Raw genomic sequence first — 9597 nt, 5'->3', positions numbered from 1 at the left:
ATCTTATTTATGTTCTTATCTTATTTATTTATGTTTCTCTCTTTCATTATGTTTAGTTAAGTTTATTATATTAAGGTGAAAAAGTTACACTAATGGTGTAAGAATAAGTATAGTAGAAACTTAACATGGACTTTAATATTTGATACTAACATGTTTTATATTTGTTATCTTGTTCACTTTTAATATTTTGCTTGTTAAATGTTTAATCTAGATTTATGTTGTATAACACTTAGTACAACAAATACCTGACACTTTCATAGCCCAACCGTATGGTAGAACCTATATCTGTGATATGAAAGGAACTTGATTTGTTGGTAACATAAGTTATAATCATGAATGCCTGACAATATTTATAAGTATTAGCATTATTTAAATAAGATAACTAATGTAATCATGTTAACAATTTATAATCTGATCGGAATCTTCTTTGTATATGGTTTTCATTTGAGTAATAAGAATAAGAGTTTATATTATACTTGTTTGAAATACCCTTAGTGAATCCTCTAACCTTGAAATTTATTGTTATTATTATTTAATCTTTACATTGATCTTCCTTCTCAAAGTTCTTAGCAACTTCTTCTTCTTCTTCTTCTTCTTCTTCTTCTTCTTCTTCTTCTTCTTCTTCTTCTTCTTCTTCTTCTTCTTCTTCTTCTTCTTCTTCTTCTTCTTCTTCTTCTTCTTCTTCTTCTTCTTCTTCTTCTTCTTCTTCTTCTTCTTCTTCTTCTTCTTCTTCTTCTTCTTATTCTTATTATTGTTGTTGTTGTTGTTGCTGCTGCTGTTATTATTTTGTTGTTATTTATAATTTATATAATTAACCTCCTTGTGGTTCAACCCGGTCTTGCCGGGTTATTTATTACTTCAATACTCCTGCACTTGGAAGAAGACATCAATCTTTTGGTCGTGTAAAGTTTTTTATGTCGTTGTCGAGGATGTAAATTTTTGTATAAATTATATTATTTATTTTATTTTCTCTTTTCACTTTTCATGTATCTAACTTTGTTTCTTTTATTTTGTTTTTTTTTTATTTTGTTTTCTTCTTTCTTTTACTTCGACACTATTACACTTGGGAGAAGACATCAATATTTTGGTCATATCAATACTCGTATCCTAAAAGTGAGGATTATGTCCTATTACTGGTTCCAAATCCCAAATCATTTCCATAGATTTTAGTAGTTTCTTACAACAAACATATATATACTAGCTTAGGCTAGCACTTAGCATGTAAGTATAATAGGTACCTTTATCATAAAAAACAAACGCGAAATAGCTTACTTGAAGTAAAATGTATACATGATTGCTATCTTTCCTATTAGAAAATAAACTTTTTATTTAGAATTTTTGAAGACTAACTAGGGTTTTCTATTTACCATACAATTAGGTAGTGACCTTTTTTTTTTATAACCTTTTTACATATAGTTTTCCAAGATGTCCATAAAAATAATTAGCATGATTTAAATAAATTATGAATAATTAAAAAATTAATCTTAAAAAATGCTTAATTAATATTTTTTTTAATCCAAAACTTTTTATTTCATGTCGAGAAAATTAAAAAATTTTGTATAGTTTATTTTACATCAACTGACGCTTATTAGCGGGTTTAGATATGCTTTCGGCATGGAATCAGCTAACATAGCCACTTCGATATTTATAAAAAAAAGGCATAGAATGCCTAATAATTATTATTTTTCATGGTCAAGCATCTCATACACGTTTATAAAACTAAAATAGTTTTTTCTAAGGAAGTTAATATTTTTGCATTTTTTAAAAAAAATTCATCATTTTACCTGTATAGTTCTAACAAAAACAAAAAAAAAAGGTTAAAAAACAAAGCTCTTATATTTTGGATAAGAAAAAATTAGTTGGATCAGTTAAGTCATAACAACAAATGCTTTTGTTGATTTTTTATATCTCCAATATTTACTTGAGAGTGTTGTAAAAAATCAACTCACTTTAAAAATCTTTTGTTCCGTAACAAATCAATTATGCTAGTATTGGTTATCAAGAACACCAAAACAAAGAGCTAAAATTGATACCATCATGGGAAAAAATAATGTATCATTTAAGAAAGAAATTGAAATTGATATCCTTAAGGATAACACACAAAGATGTTTATGTTCATAAATATTCAAAATGCAATGGAGCACAAAGATCAAAGAAAATAAAAGGAGATAGTTAACAAAAAAAAAAAAAAAACTAAGAGGGGGGAGCCATTTCATTATAGTGATGTTTATTATGCCACTTTCATATTTAATTATGGATTAGAGTAGTGATATTTTTTTTTCATCTTGATTTTTTTCTCTTTTTTTTCCTTCAATTGTGACAGTGGTGGCTAATTGTTTTAAACTTTTATGGAATGATGAGATTTAAACAAAAGGGACTAAAGTGAAAAAAGTGAAGAAAATATGTGGCTTTTTGAAAATTGGTGTGAAAAGTTGATTTGAGTCCTTATAATTTTTAACAAAAACATTTTCACTCCTTTTAGTTTTTGAAAGTTAATTTTTTGCTAAAAAATTTATTTTTATTTTTATTTTTTTAATCCCTAAACTTAAGAGAAGAGAGGGTGTGTTGTTGGATTCTGATCAAGAAGAAATAAAATGTTGGTTGGCGTTGATTTCGACTACAAAAATAATCGATTTTGATCTCAACATGTTTCTTTCAATGACAGGAGTTTCAATGATCTGTCATTTAACCTTTATCTTGATTGAAATAGTAGATTTGGGCTTAATTGGATTCAGGTTATTCTTTGTTTATAAACTGATTTATTGTTAATTTGAACTCTTATTTGGGTTTATATAGGTTTCATGGAATTTTGTTATTTGTTTTTGGGTAGAAAAATGATTTAAATAGGTTTTTTAGGCAAGAATGTCGTTGGTTCAAGTTTTTAGCTGTTTGAGGTGGCTCACGATCGAACCAGAGATAATGTGTTGTATGCTAGTATAAATGACACGTCGCTTAACAATTTAAATAAAAGAAAAGTTGGATGGGTGGATGACCCATCCAAGCAAAAAAATGAAAAAAATTAGACAGACACGTGTCAGTTTAGCCATGCAGACATTTCCTTTTTATAACTTGATTTAAATAAAATCAAAGAATTTTTTAAGAGAAAATACACAAATAAAATTATTTTTTATATATTATGCTGAGAATTGTTTTTCTCTTTAACTTAAAAACAAGCTCTCTCTTTTTTTAGTTTTTTTTTCATGTAGTTATGTTAATCTCATAACTTATGTTGTGAGTTCGACGAGTTGACTTAATTTTTTTCTCTTTTTAAAAATATTGGTTTCATTTTTCAATTGCATCCTTTGAGATTAAGAACTAGCCTTATTATTATTATTTCTTTCTATTGAGTAATCTCATTCTCATGAGTTAGGTCGCTGATTTGATATGTTTACCTAGATTTACTCCGTTTGTTTTTTTAGATCTTTTTTTCTTAATTTTTTTCAGTATTTCTGTTTAACATTTGGTTAATTAGAATTGAACTTTCTAATTTGTTTTGATTTTTTTCTATGCATTTATCACAATCTAATGACTCAGGTCATATATTTTTAGGTTAACCAAGGTTAGCATAGGTTGATGTAATATATCATTCTCTCAATATATATAAAAACACACACTACCTCAATATTTTAAAAATATGTTATCCTATATATATTAGATTTTGAATTCATGATTTTTTTTGGTAAAAAAAACATGTTAGCAATATTTTTATATACTTTATGATTAAAAAAATAATTTGACAAATGGTGAATTGCAAGAAAAGGGACCTTTCACACCTAAATGGTAACTAGGTAGCAGACAATGCTATGTAAAAACCTTTTTTTTTTCTAGTTAAAATAGTGGAGCTATTGCCCCTTTTTTAAAACAAAATGGCAACACCTCATAACTGTCCTAAAATTCAATTTTGACCGTGAATTCGAATGGTCATGTAGAAGATAGCAAAATCAGAACTAACTTAAAACATTAAGAACAAATAGTATATTAAATCAACAAGAGACAATGTAGACAAAAAAATTTGTGATCAAATCAACGCTGGAAAACTCGAAGGAAAAAAACCTCGAAGAATATAGGCTTAAAATGATCCTGCAACATTTGCAAGGACCGTGTACATATATGAAAACTATTTTAGGTCATTTCTCAATGTTAGTTTCAAAACCTTTTACACAACTTCTTTCATCTCAAACCAAACTAGTTTTTGCAACATGTTGTTCGAACCTAAATATTTCAACACATTAATTCATATAAAGTGAACAACACAATACAAAGCATAACAAAAAATTCTAGAATTAGATGAACTCAATCAATTATGGAACTTTCATAGTAAAGGAAAGACAACATCTAGTTATTCAAGAGTATAAAAGCAATTAACTCTGTCACAGATGATGCTGACATTCCTTTTCTTTTTGTTCTTGGGGGCTCTCCACCATCCCTTGAAAGAGAAGTATGTTTCTAATCTTTAACTCTTTTTGATAATATGTTGATTGTGTCATCAATATAGACCTAACATGGTTACAAAGGTGTTGAAACCAACAAAAAAAAAAGTATTACTTACTATTGTAGAAAAAATAGCAAGGGAAAACTTATTCTGAAAATCCATACTATATAAAAACAAAAACATATAAAGCACACAACAAATTGGCATTAATTAAAAAGTTAATTTGTAGCCAACAAAAAAAGACCAATCATAGGTTTATAAATAAAAAAATATTAAAAAGAAAGGAATGAAAAATGAAAGGCATATAACTAAATGTTAGCAAATCTTAAACAACAATTGCAATAACACACAAAAGATTAATGAAAATCAACCGTAATAACAACAAAAATGTTCAACATAAATAGACAATGAACATAAACACTAAGCAACCATATAAAGAATGAAATAACAAGGTTGCAATCATCAGCGCGAAACGAGAAGGGGACTTATTTACATGAAAAGGATAATGCCACAATATTGGACATTGCTAGAAAGAACCAAATACAATAGAAATTAAGCCCTAAACAACAAACAACTAAAAAAAGCTACATGAATAATGGTGCAGAAGAAGTTAAAGATAACAACAAACAAAGAAAAGATACAAGAATTTTAATAAGTGAAAGGGACAACAAATATTAACTTTAAGTTCGCAGGTTTTATTTTTCGTCTAATAAATAATTCTTCAAGTGGTTCATAAAGTTTTATATAAACTAGAAACCTTACCTCAACTAGAAAACAAAATAAATACCTGAAATTACAAGGGAAAGAAGTTTGAAATCCAAAAATAACAAGGAAAAACATAAAAACTGCCAAAACCAAGGGCTCGGGGCAAGATTTTCAAAATCTAAAGACCTGATAGTCGACATAGTAATTTTATATAACTCTATATAGAATAGCTTTTAGAAACTCCTGTAATAATTTGAGTATAATCTAATGTTTTAATCAAAAGTTATGGTCCTTTCGAACCATTATTCTTGTTTGGCACGACTAGATCTTTTTTTGGACTCAAACATGTTCTATAAGTTTATAAATATATCTATTAAGCCATCCACGTAATTTATAGAGAAACAAAAGGAAAGACCATAAAGATTGTAAGGTCAGATAAAGGTAGTAAGTATTAAGGTAGGTACACAGAAACATTATAGATGCCAAGTCTATTTGTAAAGTTCCTTGAAGAAGAGGGTGTTATTTCACAATCTACAATGTTTGGCACACCAAAATAAAACGTTGTAGCTAAAAGAAGGAACCGTACACTTACAAACATGGTAAGGAGCATGATTAGTAATTTTGATATACCATTATCCTTATGCAGTGAAACACTAAGACAACTATGTATATTTTAAATAGGGTTCCATTCTAAGTTGTATATAAGACACCATTTGAATTATGAAATGGATGGAAGCCCAAATTAAATTATACATATATATGTGGTTGTCTTATTAAGGTAAGGATTTATAATCATCAACTAAAAAAATTAGATCCAAGAACAACCAGTGGTCATTTTATTGGTCATGTAGTAAACTTTAAAGGATATAGGTTTATTATCCTTATCATACTACAAAAATAGTAGAGGCAAGAAATGATAAATTTATTAAGGGTCTCAATTTCAGTGAGAGTGATTTTTCCAACATGATAGAATTTTAGGATAGGTTTTAATTGATTTGTATGAAAATAAAAGACAATTGGTTATTGTTCAAGAAAATCATTTAGATAATTTGGAATAATAACCAATTTAAAGGCAACTAGTTCAAGAGCAACTAGTTCTTGATGAAGTAAACTTATATAAGGGGATTGAATTAAAGAGAACTTTAAAAACAAGGAGACTAATAATTTCTAATGATTATATTGTATACCTTCAAAAGTCTAACTTTGATGTTAGACTTAAAGATGAACCAAATTCATTTTCACAAGTCATGAATTGAAAAAACTCTACCACGTGGTATAATGTCATGAAGGAAAAAATAAAGGCTATATCTAAAAATCAAGTTCGGTACCTCATCGAATTACCAAAAGCATCTAAATTTGTTAGCTGTAAATAGGTTTATAAAAATAAAAGAGATGCTTATGGTAATATCAAACAATATAAAGCTAAACTTGTAGCTAAGGGTTATACTCAAAAGAAAGGCATAGACTACCATGAAATCTTATCTCCAATTTCTAAGGACTTATTTAGAATAATAATGATATTAATAGTTTATTTTGATTTAGATCTATATTATATGGATGTAAAAACAACATTTCATAATGAAAATTTGGATGATGAGGCATATATGAATCATCATGAAGGTTTTTGTGATGACATAAATAGTCACTTGTTTTGTAAACTAAATAAATCTATATATGAATTAAAACAAGCCTCCTAAAAATGGTATATTAAATTTTACAATGTTATAGTATCATTTGGTTTTATTGATAACATTGTTAATCAATGTATATACTTTAAGGTTAGTAGGAGCAAATATATTTTTCTTATCGTATATATACAAGGCACTCTACTCACAAGCAATGACTTGGGTTTGCTACATGAAACAAAGAAATTTTTTTCTCAAAACTTTAATATGAAGCTTTTGGTGAAATTTTATATGTCATTGGCATAAAGATTCACAAAAATAGATCTTAAAGAACATTATAGCTATCTTAAAAAGCCTATATTGAAAAGGTTTTAGAAAGATTCAGGATGTCAAATTATACATCTTCAGTAGCACTCATTATCAAATGGGATCAATTCAATTAGAATCAACACCCATTAAATACATTGCAAAAATAAAATAAAAAAGCAAATGAGTAACATTTCATATGCATCTATAACTGGCAGTTTGATGATGTATAAGTATGTTCAAGACCTGACTTGACATTTACAATATAAATGTTGGGGAGGTTCTAAAATAATCTAGGAATAGACCATCGGAAAGTTATTAAGAAAGTTATTAAATATCAACAAAGAACTAAGAATTAGAAGCTAATTTTCAGACATTTCTATCACTTTAAGGATATTGGTTATTCAAACTTGGATTTTACTGGTTATGTAGACATAATTTTTTTTTAATTTAGGATACATTTTTCTTCTTCCTAAAAGAGTATCTTAAAGAAGTACTAAGCAAATAATTGTTGTTTTGTCTACTTTGAAAGAAAAATTCATTACATGCTATAAAGCAATGACACATGTGATCTGAATAAGAAATTTTATTTCTGGTTTTAAAGTTATCAATTTCATATCAAGACCAATAAAAATATATTATGATAATTTAGTTGTAGTTTTTTTCTCTAAGAATAATAAAAGTAAAAGTCAAAATAAGCATATCTCCATAAAACATCTAATTGTGATAGAGAAAGTAAAGAAATATAAAATGTTCATTAAACATATTAGTACTATGCTAATAATTGTATATCTCATGACTACTCAACTTATTTTCTCACCTTTTTATACAAATAATTTATTTAATGATTGCATTTCACATTTCACTAAACAAAAGTAATTAATATTTTTATAATGCTATATATCCTTTATTAGCATACAATCAAACACTCTTCCCTGAATTTATAATTATAAACTAGATATAAATAAAATAATATCTATGATTGTCACATCAATTGAGTATGTATTACTATGAGTTTATAATGAGTAATATCATTTATTTATTTTTAAAATTAAAGTAAAATAAAGTATCAAGAAATAGCATCGCATATCTTAAATTATTAGAACTTACAACCCACTAGTTTCTTGGATGAATTATTAACAACTAGTCTCCAACTTTTTTTCTTTGTTTTTAATAGAACTAGTCTCCAACTTAAATAGTGACCATTAGATTTACCCATATCTTTATCCTAACTAAAATAGCTGAAAGATTGAATTGAACACAGCTCATAGGCTATTTAAAAACTTTTACTATATAACTCTATATCCCAGGAAAAAAGAAGAAGAAGAAGGATGCTTCGTAGTTTATCCGACCAATAGAGCGTATTAAAACCCAGTTTATATATATGGTATTTAAGTTACTTAGCAATGCTTTGATTTTTTTTTTTTTAATTTTGATAAATATCAGTTATGAATAGCAGTTTTTTTTTTTTTTATAATTTCGATGAAGAACAGTTCCTTGATAATTCCTCTTTGAGATATTTTTGAAACATCATGCACAACGAAAGCTTCGTCATGGTGTAAAGACCAAGTGTTGGGCAATAGGTAGCCAGCAATAATGGTGGTGTTATTACCAGAGAAGATACTCGGGAGAACATGAAAAGTTTTGAAATTTAACTTACTTTTGCTGATTTACCTGCCCCATATATCTCGTTCTTTATGCGTGCTCTTTCTGAAAGGCCATGTTTAGTATTTTCAAAACCAAACTTCCGAGGCCAATTGCTCAATTGCTCCTCCTGCACTTCTTTAAAACAAAAAAAAAAATTGGCAAGATAATAATATATTTTTTAATATAGTTTAGAATAACATCATTTCATAAATGAAATAATATAGTTTACTCATATCATACTTTAAAAACAGGACATGGTCAAACTCTAATTTTTAACCTTAATCGATCAACTAGTTGAATTTAGTTGTATTAATTAATCAATTATTTTACACAAAATCATAATTTAATAAATTTTTTAAATATATTTTATAAGTCAAAATATTCATATTTATTTAATTTGGAGACTCAAGAATAAACTCCAATTAAAATTTCGAAAAGTTATTATTCACACAATAATTAATGATTCTAAGTAACATAATGTGAGCCTATCATAATTAAATAAGGATATATCATAAATATATTACATGAATGGTTTAACGAATGCATTTAAAGACTAGTGAAACATATTTAGATCCAAAAAGAGGGTTTGATCATATTAAACCAGAATAACAGTTTAAAATGACCATAAATTTTTATTTAACGCTCAAATTTTTACAAAAGTTTTTAGAAATTGTTTTACCTCCAACAATTATTGTATTTCTATATAAACTATTAGATTTTTAGATAATAAAATTTTTATTAAGACCCTAATTTTGATAGTTTTTAAATTTTCTTTTTATTTTTGGAATTGATAGGGTAGTTCCACTACGAATCAATCAACAAATTAAATTAAAAATAGCATGGTATAACCATGCCATACTTCAAAAACACGATAATTAGTAA

This window comes from Populus euphratica, unplaced genomic scaffold (assembly GCF_000495115.2).
Source record: "Populus euphratica unplaced genomic scaffold, PopEup_1.0 scaffold90.1, whole genome shotgun sequence".
NCBI classification, from domain to species: domain Eukaryota; kingdom Viridiplantae; phylum Streptophyta; class Magnoliopsida; order Malpighiales; family Salicaceae; genus Populus; species Populus euphratica.
Note: the sequence above shows the minus strand (reverse complement) of the source record.